We start from the raw sequence: 18,223 nt of genomic DNA, 5'->3' as shown, positions 1-18,223 counted from the left end.
GACAATGAAAAGTAATAGTTTAATGCCTGACCCAGAACAAGAAACTAGTGGAAGGATCTAACTTTAACTAAACAAGGGGGACTTGATTACAAAACACAATACAGGGGAGTAAATGAGCAGATGGAAAACAGGTGAACAAGGGCAGGAAACTGAAGCACTAAGGTCAAAAATAAGTAGATCAGGGGTGTCAAACTCAGTTTCGTTTTGGCCCAAATCAAGACCACGAATGCACTTAAAGGGCCGGTTGTGCCAGAATATATTGATAAAACCTGTTCACCAACTGTTAAAATATCAATGGATTCTTAAAATTAAACATCAACAATAATAATAATAATAATAATAATAATAATAATAATAGTAACAATAATAATAATAATCTTATTAGTCCCTCTGGGATTTTGTGATTCTTTTTGTTATAGCTGTAGCCCATTCTAAGTGTTTGTGAAACAAACTTGGAAATATTTGTGCTTATTTGTGACTACATTTTATTACTCGCTGCATAGATCATGGACTATAATCTGACATCAGTGGAGGCTCAGGCAGCTGTTAGTACAAGTAAAAAAGTTTTTGACAGTTTTTGAGAAAAATCTGCAATAAACTACCATTTATGTATTAGCTTAAAAAAGTGTGGGGATTTCTTGATTTTGTGTGAATTTCCACAATAATTCTCAAGAAATTGAAGGAACTGATCTATATAATTTGGCAGTAAACAGATAAAAACTGCATTGATTTGATTGACAACATAATATTTAAGCTCACTTAGTGTTTAGTCTAGAATCTATGGGGCCACATAAACTGCTATGGAGGGCTGAATTTGGCCCACGGGCCTCGAGTTTGACACGTGAACTAGATAATCAAAGACAGAAATAAAAATGAAACGCAACATGGATAAAACAACTAAATTAATTAAACTAAACTCAAAGTCCAACAGATCATGACATTATGAATGAAATGTGAAAAGTAAAAGTTGTAATTCTGAAAACTTAATGTAGCTTGCTGCATTTTTGTTTCAAACACAGAACTGATGCTGTTCAAGTTTATACTTTTGAAAGTTAGTTTTCCTGTCAGTAGTTATCAGTAGTTAACATCTTACATGCAGTTGTCAGATGTTTTGATGCAGTAAGTCATGAGAAAAAGGAAAAAAATCATTATACTAAAGGAACATCAACTAATTTTTACCTACAAGAAAAGAAAATTGGAACAAAAAAACTTCCAACAAACTCAGAGATGATAAATTGCTGTGAACTAGTGCTACATCGACAGATTGCACACTAATAAAATGTTGTTTTGCATTTAAGTTGCAAAAATACAATCATAGTCAATAAACTTTGGTATTATTTTGAATTTTGTTTATTTCAGTAACTCATTATAGAGTAATTACCCACAGACTAAAGTTTTGAAGCCTTTTCTGTTAATTATAATGATTAGAAAAGAGAGCATTTAAGGTCAGAATGTTACCTCAGATCAATAAATAAAAAAATTTTAATACAGAAATGAGCGAAACTATGTTTATTACCTGTTATTTTCAAAACCGATCTTTTTTTTTCAGACGCTCATATTATCTTTTTTCTAATATGACAAACAACCCAGTTTGGAAGCCTACTAAAGTACAACAAGGTATTTTTACTCATGTCTAGTTTAAAACGTAACATCTGTTTTAAAATGCGCTCGAGGAAACAGACGCACGCCCAACGGTTCGACACAACGGCGTATGTTAATTCCTTAATCTGCTCACGGAGTAACAGAAAGAGCCCCCGAAATAACCGAGCGGATCTGAACTGAGAAATCGTGTCTCTTGGTTTCCACCGGATGATATTGTTTAACCACCCACAGTACTTTTCCACATCATCAGTATCCTGCAGAAACTTGATGCTAAACTGGTGTCACACTGGCAATAACAGCCCATGCCCGTTTCTCCCACTTCTCCTGATATCTCTTCCAGCCTTTTCCTTTCCCTCCTATCTCTGTTCCTCTGTTTTTTTCCATCCCCTCTGCCTCCTTTCTCTCCCCCCTACCAGGTTCTTGGCAGTGCTTGGCAGTCGCCCACCTTGTCTAACTAGCAGGTTGATGTGCGTCTGTGAATGTGCGTATTTTCTCTTTTCCCTCCGTGTCTGTGTGTGTGTGTGTGTGTGTGTGTCTAGCAGTGGTCTAGACATGGTTTCCTCTCCTGTGTTTGTCTTTCTCCTCTGGCCAGCTGATCTGTTCAGCCAGGAATGCTGCTGCTACTGCTGCCATACTGTTAACACTCTCTCTCTTTCTCTCTCTCTTTCTCTGTGCAGCTCCCACTCTTTTTCCTCTATCACTTCTGCACTCATTTGATTTTCTCCTTAAATCTTTATCTCTACATGCCACCTATCTTTCTTCCTTGCCGTCTCACCTCCGCCTGCATCTACCAATTCTTTGCTGCTTTTGCGTTCTGACAAACACCAATTTTCTTCACAGCAATTTAAATATCCATCTCCGAATGCCCACACTTCTAATTTTAGAAAGGTGCAACCGCATTGATTGTTGGTCTCCGTTCTCCCCCCCATCCTCTTCTTTTTCTTTCTGGAGACAAACTTTTCTTTCACTGTCCTCCACTATGAGTTGATGAGCGTCCCTTGGCTTGTGTGCCGTGCATTCAAGTTGGTAGTTTTTGTATGCAGTCATATAAAAATGTTCGGCCCCTAAAACTCTTAGATGTTGGGACATATTGATATTTGAAATGAATTACATTAATACTGAGAAATTCAAGAGATTCAACTAGGAACAAACAATAACAAATACATTTAAAATTAAAAAATGTATGTTAAAGTTATTTAAAAATAAAGTTTATGGTGTGAAATAAATTAGGACACCCCCACCTGCTTATAGTGGTAAAGATCACACACATGCACACACACCCACGCACACACACATTTCATATCAGGAATATAGAACATAATTACTCAGGATTTCCCTCTTTATATAAGTTTATTTAATCAAGCACAGAACATAATACATTAAAACAATGCGACCGTTGTTTGTTTTTGGGATCACCATTAGTCATTGCCATGACAATGGCTACACAGAAAAAAAACTGGAAAAAAAAACATGCAACAAAAACAGCTAGACGTAACATAACATTAATTAACTTATAAAGACACAAATATAACACTTTATATTATAACTAAACAGGGCTCATTCAAATGTTACATTTAAAAAAGCTAAAGGAAAGGAGGTTCATATTTTCATTCCTCTAAAAACAACAGTTTTGTCCATTATCGCTGTTGCGTGATGGAAGAGTAAAAAAACCTTTAATATTATGTCTTGTGTTAAAATCGTGTAAATTGTGGCTAAATTGTAGTTTGGTTAGAGGTTTTTCTGTTCTGTACAAAGGTTTTCAACCCAGAGGCTAATTTGCAAAGCCAAACCTCGCTTGGTTTAAAATGCAAATACGAATTTGTTTTTGTTTCAGTCGTTGGTTCATCTGGGAATTAAAAACTCTAAACTCTGATAACGTTTCTATTGCGGAGCGCAAACTGCTCTAAATCTGAGGACAAGAACTGAGCCGATTTTGCCACTTTAATGGTTCCTTTGGCCACTGTTGTGCTGCTGGCCTTAGGAATCATTCTGTAGCAATAGTCCATGTTAAAAAAGAGAGATTTAAATACTTTTGTCTCTAGTATTTTATAATGGTACCACCTCATGGTTTTGTTTTTTCTCCAGTACTTTCAGTGTCTATTTAAATAGCAGCATCATAGCATTTTTACACCAAACGTGCCCAAGTCCAGTTCTCGGTAGCTACCATCCTGCAACCATTCGATGCGGTCATCCTCCAGCACATCTAAATCACATGATCATCAAATGATCATACATGTTCTTTCACCCCTAGAGCTAACTGCAAGATGTTAAAACAAGTCTCCAAAAACCCCTACAATATCCTCAAAAGAGCTACAACAGACACTTTATCGTATGAAAGTGAATGCTGGGACGATCAGAGGTTTTCAAGCTTTGCTCTCTTAACATGAAGCTTACCAGTGAGAATGTACAAAGAGCAAGATTTCTGGAATGAAATACGGCATTCCAGGAAAAGACCCCCGTACCAGCTGTGGAGGATAAAGCTGGAAGAATCTTGGTTTATGATTTCTCTGCTGCAGCAGGAACTGCAAAGCTTATGATCATGCACTGTCATGAGTTCTGCTGTGTATTGATGGGTGCTTGAGGAAAATATGTAAAAAATAAAAGCAGAATTAGAATTAGACCCTGCATTACAGCAGTAACACAAATCCTACCAGTAAATCCATGGAGGGACTGGCTGAGAAAAACAAAATGGAAAGTCGTAGACCAAGTCAACGCCAAGATCATGACCAGATGCCGGAGGGTGAGTTGAGGAAACTGCTAAAATATATCCCATCTGAAAGCGATGAGTGAGGCGTACTTTCCTCAGACTGATGTCAGGGATTGGTACAAAATCAACTCGGTGAAGTTGATTTTGGTAGAAACCGTTTCTACCCAACGGTGCTTCTATACCAAACGCAGTTTTACGTTTTGTGCAATGAGTAAAGCAGAGATAATCTTTGCACATTTAGAGCAATTACATTTCATTCTTTCCTGGACATGAGTTACGTCGCCTTAAGAGGGCCGTGCATCCACTGATGGCAACAAACCTCCTTGAATTGGGGCAAAGCACAAATTACACTGATAATATTTAGTTATTTGACCGGATGATTCGGTATTTGTACTAACAAGAAACTTACAGAGTGTACCTTAGGAAGCAGTAATTGAGTGCACAGCCAAAGGTCAAACCCACAGTTCTTGCACTCAGATTTTGATTTTTTTTCAACCTTCTGCACAGAGTTTGCATGTACCGGTGATCTCTGGGGACTTGTCTCTTTATGTAAGCTTTGCTGCTTCTTTTCCAAGGTACAGCTCATAAAGACAGACTTTTGGTTGTAGCTTAAATTTAATTAAACAAACCTTGGTTGACCCTGACGAAAAAAAAAAAAAAAAGGAATGCATTCCTTAATGTTCATTTAGTTTGAAATGTTCATTTCTCCATCGCTCTTTGTTCTGCACACCTGTCCCTTCCTCCATCCTCAGCTCATCACTTCCTTTACCCACCTCCACCTCAACTCTATCTGTTCTCCCTTTTCCCTTTGCTTCAGGCCTTCAGGTTGTAAAACTTAATCTTCATAAAAAGAAGGAAGAAAAAGGGTTTCTTCTTTCATCTCCCTTGCTCCTCTTTCACAAAGACGCGCACAGGGGTGCCCATGTAGACTTTCTCTCACTTTTAAATTAAACTGATAAAATTCTCTTTCTAGTTGGCCTTGACAACGACCTGCACTCTCGGGTACACGCGCACTGCAGCAGTGGTCACACACCTCACATAAATAAGCAATAGGAAGGAGTTTAGAAAAAAGAAAAAAAAAGATTAATGCAGTTCCACCTTTACTTCAGCAGAAAATGTAATGGATGAGTCAATGCGTTTGGAGCCAAACAGCTGGAGGAGCATCTCTGTGCCGGTGCATAGATGCAAAACAGTTGATCGCTGGGTAGAAATAGAAAACTAGACTGAGTCAGAAATCCACTCATTTGTCTTGGTCTTGCAGGACATAACGGTGCAAAAGCTTCTGCAGTTCTTAAGTTCATTGAGGCCAAGATCCCTCCAAAATGTGTTTTATTGTGAGAAACAAACAGAAACTCATCAGAGAACTTGGCATTTGGGAAAAGTTCCTTCCCCGAAATACAAAATGATGGCAGTGCATTCAAATGCAATTCCTCAAGACTGACACAGATTTATACAGACTTCCTGCCCTACATCTTTGACAAGTAGGGGAGACATAAGATGTTTAAATGACAAAAAACAACAGAAATGTACATGTTTTTGAGTTAAAATCCGGCTTAATGTGTTTTTGGGTTGATGCATGTGACACAAATTTGCTTTAATTAGCCGCTAAAATGTTCTGAACTGAGGATTGTTGCTGAAAATTATGGTCTCGGATCCATTTGCTTTGACATAAATGCAGAAATGGACGGCCACAAATTTGGTAGTTTTGCTTTTTCAAACTCTGTAAAATAATACCATTGTTATTCACTGAATTAAATTTGCATACGAGTCTCGACAGCAGCTTGCAGCAATTTACAGAGACTAAGTTACAGCTAAATGTGCAAATTTTGCATGTAAGTGTCAGCTGAGGTTGCAGTTTCGCCAGTGATAGGCGCTTAACGTCATTTCTCATGGCATAAATCCCCATTTTTGTTGGTGACAATCAGTCACCAACATCGTGAGCGTCGTTTGTTGCTCGACTAAAGATGAAATTTATTTAAACACTGAGAGGCTAATGTAACCAAAGTAACCTGAAGTGTAAACCTTGGAGTTTGACTGGGCAACATGCAGAAAATAAACCTGCACAGCAACTTTTCTTTTTACTACTATTTTCATGAATTAAAATAGGATAAATTCACTCACCAGGAATGTTTTAAGAGACAGACTCACTCAGCTGTTTTGAGATTCTGTTTTTCCTGTTTGTGTTTAGTTTGAATGGTTTTTTTTCCGTAAAAGTTCCTGCAACGTTTGTTTTGTTTTTCCTCCCACACAACGGGAACTTTTGCTCAGTTTCACATAGTAATTTTATTTGAGCATATTTATGTTTAGATTTCTTGGCCTGGATTTCTAAGTGATCCAAAGTGGAGAACTCTGGACACCTAACGGCCAGAGTCCGAAGAGACTAATACCCCCTGTGTCAGAGCGACTTTTGGCAAAAAAAACCCAATTTAAGTATTAACATTATGTATTATTCAAGTGAGAATTAACGGAGGTGTGGAACTGCATTGGCAGAAGCGCAGGTTGTGTTTGGCCTATCCGTTTCTTTTCCTCATCTCTTGTGGTGGTTTTGGTGCTGTAAGCTAACCAGGCTGGTTTTGAACGTCTTACCTTCCGACATTAAACTTTTTTCCCCTCCCTTCTTGTAATAAAGATTAAAACTTAGCGCTAGACAATAAATCGCCTTCCTTCTTGGTTCTTTATGAATTTTAGACTTGGGCTCAAATGTGCCGTGCCAGCAGTTTTAACAAATATCCGCCTTTTTGCATGCATGCTTTAATCAGACGGCTATGGAAATAATGCTTAGGTAAGACATTAGATGCGCAGTTGGGAAAAATGCTGTTTCTGCTGCTGGGATTTCAGTGTTTTACAGATGAATTCTTTAGAGTGATCCACTGCCAAGCCCTGAAAACTCAGAGGATTGTGTAGGATGGGAGCATGCAGATGGCAAGTCGGAAAATAACAGAAGATAAGGACTGCAAAGCGGAAATCATAAATATTGCCACAAAAGATACGCGTTCTGAAACAACAAGACAGAGAAAGAACAAAAGCGGAGAGAAAAGAGAGAGAAAGATGATTTGTTTTTGCGACTCTTTACGCGTTCTCTCGCTTTTGCTGGGGCACCGTGAAGAAATTAAAATATGAATTAGGAGTTGAAACGACTGTCAGCCTTGATCCGTTGTCACCAGAGACTCCAGAAAGGCCCGAAACACCACTGGAGCAGCTCTGCATGGACACGCACAAACACGTCGACACACAGAAAGAAACACACGCTCCTCTCCTTCTCCGGGTCTCTAACCATCTGGTTAACTTATCAGTCCTCTCTCTCCTCGTTGTGATGGCAACCAAAGAAAACAGCGACTGGGGGCTGCCACACAGCACAATGCCTCTCTTGTCCTCTCTCCTCCTTCTCTCACTCTCTTCACACTCCCCGGCTCCCTGCATCCCTCGCTCCCTCAGCCATCATTCCTTCTCTGGATCATTTCTCCTCTCGTTCCCCTCATTGCTTCGTTTGTTTACTCTACTCTCCTTTTCTGTGACTGCCTCCCATCTTTTCCCACCTAACAATCTACACTCCACTCTTCTTTTCTGTTCCAAACTTTCTCTCCTCTTTTTTTTTCTTTTACTTTTTTCTTCCCTTTCCCTCTGTCGCGTCTTCCCTTCATTCTATCCGTTCCTCCTTATCCGTCATCCACCCCACGGCAGCTCTGCCAGTTCGGGAGCAACACTGAGCTTCCATATATGTTTTTGGCAAAAAGTAGAAAAACTATTTTCTCCTCACAAAAGATGGGAATTTGAATATGTTGAGTCACTGCATAAGTGATTTTGGAGTCGACCATGTGGGTGGTTATAGAAAAACAGTCTTCAGTCAGAGGCTTTTTCGAATTGACCGTAATACAGACTGCTACATCACTCTTTGAATAATCTTGAATTAATATGAGTTAAAGCAGCATTTCATTTCCCTTTGAGATGAATGCTTTTGAATTTCATTGATTTATTCTTATAATTATACACCTTATTCTTGAACTAAAGCAGGACATGTCTGAGTTGTAGACGTTTGCCCTACATGTCAAAACAAAGTTTACAAGACGTTGACCTCGAGTAGCGCAGCGTACTCTTTTAATGGATTCAACAGCTCACTTTGAACTTTCTCTGCCTGCTTTCCTGCTTCAGCCATTAACACTTCAACCATCACCTCTCTGTTCTGGTCGGTGCTCTGACTTCTTATCATAATCCGCTTTCTTGTTCTCTGCAATATTTTTCCACACATATTTATTTTCATTGCTGTGTTGATGACCTTCAGCTCCTGCTGTCCACCAACCCCGCCTCCTTCCTCCCACCTACCGCCATCTTTAATTTGCTACATCTAAATAGAGCTTAACAGAGCAACCGGTCTCTCTCTGTGCTAACCCATATTGAAAAAAAGGTACAATTCACATATTTAAAGGGGACCATAGCAGGAGGTTAAAGTGTTAGGAAAATCAAACGAGCATTAATCATTTCTGAATTCTTTACTCCATTAACCTGACATTAATCCTGTTCAGTTCAAATGGGAAACAAATATCTGTAGGAAAAGAATGTTTAAAAATGAAAAAGAAAAACGTTTTTACACAACTAACATAAAAAATACTGAGTCAACTCACGTTACTGGACTTCCTCACACCATCGGTTTCAGAGCGGTGACAAAAGATCAACATGTTTTCATTTTACAAAGGAATCATTCTGTAGAAGGTTGAAAAAAAAGTCTTTAAAAAACTACTTACACTGCAGCGCAGTAAAGTCAGCTGATCAACGACGAGGGAAAATATGAAACAACAATAGCATTATGAAGACAGAAGGGAAACGACCACGCAGGTCACCCAACAACACAGAAGCAAACACGGGAATTTAATACGTCTCTGTATTCTCCTTTATTCTGAGTATAACTGGACTAAGGAGTGAGGCTGGAAGATAGAAGCCTTTCCCTTCAAACAGAACATCTAAGGCCTGTATAAAATCTCTCTGAACTTCGTAGAAGTACATAGTGTTGTCTCAGGGAACTAAATTGGAAAAAACCCCAAAACTAACACAAAGGAATGAACTAATGTGGCAATGTCAAAACAGAGGTAAACAGAGAAAATCTGGCAAGATATTAAGTACTACAAAACTCAAACACTAAAAGAGTGGTGACACCTGATAGTTTAGGGTTTCTGGAGACTTTTTCTGTTTGTTTTTTTTTTTGTTTAGTATCTTGCAGGATGGTTTCGGGGGGAACTTGCCTGTATGACCAGGCCTGTTTGCATGCTGTTTTCAGCCTCCTCGACTTGTGGAGCATTTTCTTTTCAGTCGAATGGTTGATTTTCCTGGACTCATTAACTGCTACAATCTTCTTTCTGAGAGCGTCAGACAACTCTTTCAGTTCACTCACCCTTTAACATTCAGGAACACGAAACGTCTGAGGCTCAGACAGAGCGAGCCTCCTCCAAAACACTGCACAACCACCTTCTTACCATACATTACCTGGTGTGGCGAAAAGCACACATGATGACGTAGGGCGTACTTATTTTATCACAAGACTTTCACGAGGTTGTTTATGTTTATTAACGTCTGCTTAAATGACTCAAATTCAAAGAGACCACCTACTTCTGACTTTCTCAGTGTCGTATTACGATTATATCAACCTTGCCTTTGTGTGCAGCCACTTCTGCTTACAGTACGAAAAATAATTACCAACAGCAAACAAAGATTTCACAGCCAGATAGTCACGTTTTACTGCGGTGCTTTTATTGCTGAGCCATATCTGAAGGGGGACACGGCGATCTAATTAAAATGTCTTTGTAAGTGATCTCAGGCCATTGTGGCAGCTAATTCTCTCTTTAATCAAAATCTTTATTACTTATATGATATACATAAACATGTTAATTTGCTTTCAGTATTCCCAAACATAGACAGAGGTATATTTTTTGTTGTCAGTGTGGTGCTTTGATGGTTTACCTTTCTGGGGTCTCTAATGAAGGGATCAAACAAATGAATGACGAGTTGGGAAAAAAAAAAAAGCTAACAGTTAATGCCTTTTCTAATCGGGTTTTAGAAAAGGTTGCCACAGATGGATCCTTCAAAGTGCATGGCAATACTTTATGCAGATGTCTGATGTTTGCCTCTTCTTTTCTCAGACTCCATGGTGGGTGTGCTGATTGTTAGGAAATCATGTGAGGTAATATTTGCCAATGTTATGATAGTGATGCGACTTGACATAAATAAACTAATGATTAAAAAGTGATATTGTCCTTTTGCGTTGAGTTCACAGCAAGCATGACCCCTGAATAAGTTGCATCATTGAAACAACTTAACTGTTTCTTGCTGATTGGCCATTTTTCCATCTCTTAACCTTCTGAAATGTATTGAACAACATGTGATTCCGGTCCAGGTGAAAGTGCAACACAACACTTACATAATTAGCTAACGTCTGTTGCAGTTCAAGCAGCTCTTAACATTATGCATATTACATACAACGCCAGTGGAATAATGATAAATTTACGATACATTGTGCAGCCCAGAGCACCGATTAAAGAATTATTGATTGAGAAGTAGTGAAAACAAATTTTGGCTTTGAGTTTTGTAAGTTTGAATTCGATATGTTAAACTCTTTGCCTATTTTAATTGTTATGGAGGACCTTGTCAACCCAGTTTAATGACAGGGATGTTAACTGAGGAAATAGTAATAGGTTGTTATAGGCCTGCTAAAATAACTTATTGGCTTCTTCTGAGACCTTTTGTGACCTGCTTAACAGTGGTTTATGTACAGTCACATTCCAATAATTTTTAATTTCCCCCCAAATAATGCATTAGTTTCAATCATGTCAAAGTGAAACTGTAAATTTTACGACAGGGTGATTTATTTCAAACGCTCTTTGAGGACTGGGCTTGCAGCTAATGAAAACAAAAAAACAAAATGCAGTTTTAAACAATTAAGTTATTAAATTTTTTATGCAGAAAGGATGCCCTCTGGCTTTGCTGAGGTGTTAAAGATGCTCGTGGTTGCTTTAATAGCAGCTTTCACCCTCATCTGCATTGTCAGCTCTGGTGTGTCTCATCTTCCTCTTGAAAATACTCCACAGATCTGCTGTAGCGTTTAGATCAAGCGGCTGCACCGGCTAATCAAGGACGGTGACATCATGATCATTAAAGCAGGTGTTTTTGTGACAGTATGGGCAGGAACCAAGTGAAACGGCATTCCCATAAAGAGAAGCATGAAACGCTGTAAAGGCCTCCTAGCAGACGCCTGTGCTGACCTTGGACTGAGCGCTGCACACTGGACCAACACCAGCAGATGACACCGCTGTCACTGAACTGGACTTCAATCGAGCTGGCTCCAGTTCCTCCTGAATCCACTTTGAGATTTCAAAAAGGAAATGCAATATTTACTTTCATCAAGAAGGAGGATTTTGGAACATTAAGAAGCCGTCCAGTCATTTTTTTTTTTTTTTAGCCCAGGGAAGACACTTCTAACATCATTTCGGGTTCATAACAAAAGCTGCCTTCTCAACTTTGAATCTCCCCAAAACTCGTGAAGAGGGTTTGCTATAAATTCTCTAAAGTCTGTGTTTATCCCTGTTGCTTGGATAAAGGACTCTGTGAGCACCCAGCTTCGTTAACAAAGACTTTTTGTGGCTTACCGCTTGTGAAGGGTGTTAGTGACTGTCTACTGAAGAGCCACGTCAGCAGTCCTCCCAGTGACTGTTTAGGCCGAAGCATTTCTGTAATATTTACTGGCTCAAGGAAGTAGTCTACTTTTCTGGGGTCTTATTAGCTGTAAGTACTAATCGCCAAAATGTATAGAAATAACCACTTGCAGCACAGACACTGTATTTACATTTACTTGGAGCTCATGAAATTAACAACTGTGGAAAGAAGGGAATTACTTTGGAGGTTTTCTGTTGTGATTTTTATTTTTTCCAGAAAACAGCAGCCTGAGTGAGAGCTGAATTAAAAGTGTTTGTTGATAGTGCAGATAAAAAGTATTTGCCTCCTTACAAATTTCCTTCGTTTTTCCATTTTGTTGCATTGAAATCCAAAATAAATACAAAAAACAGTTTTCAAATGATGATTTTGTTTATTAGACAAAAAAAAAACAACAAAAAACCCAACAAAGACAAATTATTAATACACATTCAGTTTCAGAAGCCACATTCAGACTTGATTGCTGCCTGACATGTTATTTTCTTCGCGTTTGTTGAAAGCACAAAATTTAGTTTTTAAAAGCAAGCCATCAAATTCATACATTCATGCCTTTCAAAATAAGAAGGCGGATTCATCAGTTTGCTGTGTCATTTAAGAATAAGAATCTATAAGAATTAGATTAACATTACATCTTTTTGAGAATCACATGCAGATACAGTTAAAAGTAGGTGTCAGTCTAACTCTACCTTTATTTTGAAAAATACTCGTGGCGCCGCTGCCCCCTCCCCGTTTCCGAGCAAATGTGAGCGTGATTCTGTGCTGCCCTTGCCTGAGGCTGTGTACGTTTCTGTCTGAGTGCATATGTGTCTGTACGTCCCTGCGTGTGTGAATACAGGTGATGGATGCGTTAGGTGAGCAGGTTAATGTCTCGCTAATGTAGATGAATTGTCCGCAGCCCATGTTACACAAAAAAAAGCGCAATCACATCCCACACCTCTCCCATGGACGAATTACATTGACTGTGAAAAGAATTAGACACACACACACCCACACACCCACACACACGGATCCTGTAGATGGATTATTACAGCGCCACACAAAGAGCTGCGAGGTGAAGGAGCTCAAACAATCAGATGTGGTGTGGCTTTATGTGAATTAACATCGTATCTAACTTCACGTCTCTGATAACACGAACGCTCACGCAGGAAACAAACATTTCTTTGCCGTTTGTTTCTTCTGTCAGAGTGCAGATGCTCTGGGGCTGGCTGCCTGTCAGAGGTGCCTCTGAGCCGCGGGAGGAAAACCTCATTTGAGCTCGGACCTCCTGTTGCTCCGGGTTCTGCAGACAGACAGCTGTCAGGCTTTGAAGCCGCTGCGCTCAGCTCCACAGAGCCGGCGAAGAGAGGGCATCCTGCCACCTGTTGATGCATCAAATCTCCGGGTACCTTTGTTAGCCGTGCCAAGAGGCTCTTTGCCCTTTTGGGCTCATCTCTAAAAGTAAACCCTGTGTACGCCGAGCAGAAGTGAATCATGTTCACGGTCTGACTGAAACTCTGACTGTGACAGGAAAAGTCTTTGTTCGTTCGGTCTAAATTGGATGGAAATTGAACTGCCTCTTGTGTGGAATAAATCCTGCGTTGATGCTGCTTTTATGGATCTGATGAGTTTTATTCTGTGCCGTGTGGTTGGCCTCTTAACCACCATTAGTTCTCAACTCAACAATTCAGTTTTGGAGTCAAATCCGGTCTGATGAGCCTGTTAATGTTCAGCTAATTTCCAATAACTTAATGCTCTCCTCCTCACTTGATCCTAACTTTTTATTCCATCTTGAATTTTCCTACCCAGTGACAAATGTAATTAACCCCAAAATGTAATCTCGTCTCTCTGCTGCATGAATTCATTTAACTGCATGTACTCTGTTTTCCATCCCATAGATTTTACTGCTGACTTGGGGTTTACCTGCTTGGCTGTAAACTCCTGTTTTGAACAGCTGACTTTTGTTAGCACAGTCAGCAAGTTATTCCTGTTAAAATGGAGTTTCCTTTCCACTGTGACCCCATGCATACTCTATAAGAGAAAGTCTCAAATTAGCATAATCAACCAAAACTGACCACGTTATTGTAACTTTGATCAAATTGTTATGCATATATTTAAATATGACTCTGTCTTCATAATTGGATTGATTTGAAGCCTCGTCAAGCTGTCTGGATCTTACAATTCCCTCAAAATGGCCTTTCCAAGCGCAGTGAGTGTTGGTAGCATAGTTGTGCAACAACTACTGAGCAGGCTGTGGTGTTTTTTTTAACTCCTCGGTTCCCTTTAGTTTGATGATGTTGTAAATTCTTGGTAGTAGTGCCTGTAACACTTGGGAAAAATAAAAATCCTTGAGTCTGCTAAGAGTTCAGTTTTCAGATGCAGATTTAAGCCAACAAAGGTATGATTGACTTTCACGCCGTCGCTCTGAGAGAATACCAAATTAACAAACATGTTTTTTGTTTGTCAGCACAAATCAGACTCTCTCATAAAGTCTGCAGGCACAGTGTGCACAGAGGTGTGGACGTGTTTATTTTCACCACAAGGCCTGCGATTATGGTTGCACTGTAAAAGTGTTGTTTTTTTTTATTTATTGTTGGTTTTTCTGGGTGTGTGACTGCAGTTGGTATGCCACCCAAAGCATGGGGCTGATTTCTTGATTTTTTTTTTTCCTTTTTGCTGATCGCTGTGATCGTGAGGTTCACTTGGACCAATGTGACCAAGTTTAAAATGTTGCTGCTTAGTATAAGTTTCATTCTTCAAACAAAATAAATGCATTTTGTTTGATTTGTCTTGTTTTTGAGTTTTAGTCCTGAGAGTTAATTAATTTAACATACCTAATGACTTAACTTTTTTCTTTAAATAAATATCTGAGCTTCAGACTTTTCAAATGTTTTATGTACATTTAAAGTAAGAGTCGTCCCCAGGTATCTGTTATTGGGTTGTTTTACAGTAGAACCACTTTCCAGTTTTTATCCATAATACCACTGGGGTAGTATATTATGCTCGTCTATTTTTCTTCACATTTTCCTTTCGACAAACTTCTACCCGTCGCCACTGTCACCCCTGCTTCAGTAGATTTCTTATCCTGCTGATATGTGCTGCAAACAACTTGACTTTTTTCACAGAGTTCATGCCAGCGAGTAGGCAGGAATTAAAACAACAAATATGAGATTTAGATTTTCGATTTGAAAGCAGGATTTAATACATTTGTAATGGTTACATTCAAAATGCCCCCTTTCTTTCAAACGCTGTTTAATTTCCTCATTAGCGCAGCTTCGCTACAACATTGTCTGTGCAAGCAGTGCACCTCTCAGTCTGTCTCTTTTCTCTACTTCCACAGTGTAAGCTGTGATCATAGGTCCGATTACTGTTTGATTAAACTACTGTTTTCCATTCAGGCAGCTGAAATAAATATTGCTGAAACTCAAAAAGATGGATCATATATAATTTTGATTTTTTTTAAAAAACATTTAGGTACGTGTGGCAAAATAGAAAAGGTGCCGCAAAGAGTGAATATCCAGCTCCGTCATAGTGTTATAACATCAAACACTTTCACACACAAACTGTTTGTAGGCCACAAAAACCAACACAATTAAATATTAAATTAAATTCTATCCTGTGGCTCCTTCATGAGTTTTCTATTTTTGACCTTTTTAAGTCTGAACAATGATGTCGCTTTCTTTTTTTTCTTTGAATCGGATTAAAAACAATTTCCCTTTTCGCATCTGTTTGAAAAAAGTAGAAAAAGCAAATGCTACATTTATGTTTGTGCAGTTTTCGCTTTATCAAAATGTTCATCTTAATGCAACACTCCATGCTGTCAGTAGGTGTAACATAATCCTATTTTGCTAAACTTGGAGCCAAAGATGTTATCTCCGCTTAACAATAAAAACGTCTGTGATAGATCTGATGTTTCTGGTGTTTTGCTTTAGCTTCAAAACTTCTGCTCTTCAAAGTTTTCTCTATATTCAGCTCCCATCCATCTTTTTAATTGAGAGGAGATAATTATGTGCATAAAGTAAGAAGTGAAATGAATTAACTCTCTAAGAATGATGATTTCAAAGAACATGCTGACGTGAGCATGTTCTTGAGCCGAAAGTGAACAAGCCTGTGAAATATTGCAGGCAGTAACATTCACAGTTTGGGAGGTTTGCCAGAAGCAATTGCATGGAAAGTATCTCCTTATATAAAAACACTGAAAGTGTAGGACAAACCTTTTAGACCGTAAACCCAAAGCGATGCAGCCGAAAAAAAAAAAAAAAGACAGCATGCCTTTTTTTATTTATTTATGCTTTCTTGCCTGTTCATCCTAATTTCTTTAGTCTCCAGTCATTTTTCCTTCAATTTCTCATTGTCTTCATTCCCTCTGGCTGTCTTCATTTATCTCTGTCTTGATTTTTCATCCTTTCTTTGCTGCTTCTCCCACTGCCAAGAGTCCTCAGGCCATCCCAGAGCATTTTACTCAGAATGTTCGTCTGTGACACGCATTGTGCAGTAATTCAGTTTTGAAATTGAGAATAATACCAATCCAAAATGGCTGTTTGAAGAGAGGAGAGAAATGGGAAATCAATGCGGCCAGCAGTATTAGTTCTGCTGGAAAGAAAATAAAAAACGTATTAAGATTGGGGTGAGGATGTAGCGGCTGGTGTTTGGATGCTTTCACCTAATGCGTTATCTTAAGTGTTTGATTTAGTTTATTGGATAAAACAGTGAGGCGTGAGTCCAATAAAAACCTTTTTTTTTTCCCTCTCTGATTCTCCAATATAGTTTTCAGGGAGGTTTGTAAATATTCTTCAACTTCCTGCATCTCCTTCATTCCCTGTATGATTTGAATTGTTTCAGAAAAAACTGAATACTTTGTGGAAGTGGCAGTCCTTATTTATATATTCATTCCAATTAGTTGTAAAATTCCTTGTGAGCTCGGGTTATAAATTGTGAGGGTGTGATATAGGGATAAATTATGGATCTCTTGCACATGTAAATAAAAAATAAATCATGTCAAGAGCTCATAGAAGCCAGGAATATGTGAAGACAGGAAGCTGCAAGACAACTCAATGTGCAAACGGGAACAAAGATGATGAAAATCAATCAATCAATCAATCAAACTTTATTTGTATAGCACATTTCAGCAGCAAGGCATTTCAAAGTGCTTTACATCGTTAAAAACAAAAACACAGAGTAATAAACAATCAGATAAAAATAAAAACATTTAAAATAACTTTTTGAATTCTATAGTTATTAAAAACTTATATATATACTTTCTTTCCATGCCCTATTTGTTGGATTTCTTTAAAAATAAATGCCACTAGTGGCAAAAAAAAGTGAAGTCCATGTTATGTTAGGACAGGAGACCAGATGTTTCCATCCCTGAAATTATGATGCATAGAATCACATATCTAATTCTAAACTATGTTACAGAGTAAACATAATAAAAACATGCTTTATCTGTGGCATTGTTCATTAAAATGGCACATTTCTAATGTAATAAAATTAAATATGATTGGTTCACTTAATGATATTGCATTAAGGATTATTATTCAGCAAGTACTTTTACATTTAATGCTTAAGTATTTTTAAAAGCCAGTACTTTTTTACTTTTACGTAAGTACAAATGTTAATGTGGTAGTTTTACTTTTACTTGAGTACATTTTTGTCTGTGTATTTGTACTTTTACTTAAGTCAATTTTTTGAGTACTTTCTCCACCACTGTTTAAATCAGGTGTGCTGGAGTCTGCGATACGTATTGTGCAGCGACTTTGCTTCTTGAATATGAGGCAAAAATCGCTGCGTTTCCATAGCAACTGTTTGTCAGTATCCTGCTAATGTTGAAAAACATCCACAAACCAGCCTCATTCCTGCACATCGTTCTCAAAACACCGTCCTAATACAGAAACACAATGGTGGCACCGTGATGTTGTGGGGAGGGAAGACGACCAAAGCTAAAAGGAGGATGGAGCTAAATACAGAAAACCTGAGCTGATGGGAAGATACATTTAACCATCTGTTGTTTAAGGAGTGATAGAGAAATAATTCCTTTATAGCTGAACTCAACTTTATTGCCTAAACTAGGCACCCTGTTGCAAAACGTCCCTTTTTCAAAACATACAAATGTTTTTATTGTGTTTTTTTCACTTAACTGAACAGAAAAAAACACATACAATACAAAGTTTTGCTTTAACAAACACCCATAAAGAGTTAAAGACTGGCATGTTGTGCTGCAGAGAAAATGTTGCCTTGGGGAAA

The sequence above is a fragment of the Poecilia reticulata genome, linkage group LG11 (genome assembly GCF_000633615.1).
Source record: "Poecilia reticulata strain Guanapo linkage group LG11, Guppy_female_1.0+MT, whole genome shotgun sequence".
Taxonomy (NCBI): Eukaryota; Metazoa; Chordata; class Actinopteri; order Cyprinodontiformes; family Poeciliidae; genus Poecilia; species Poecilia reticulata.
This window is presented reverse-complemented; position numbering follows the sequence as displayed.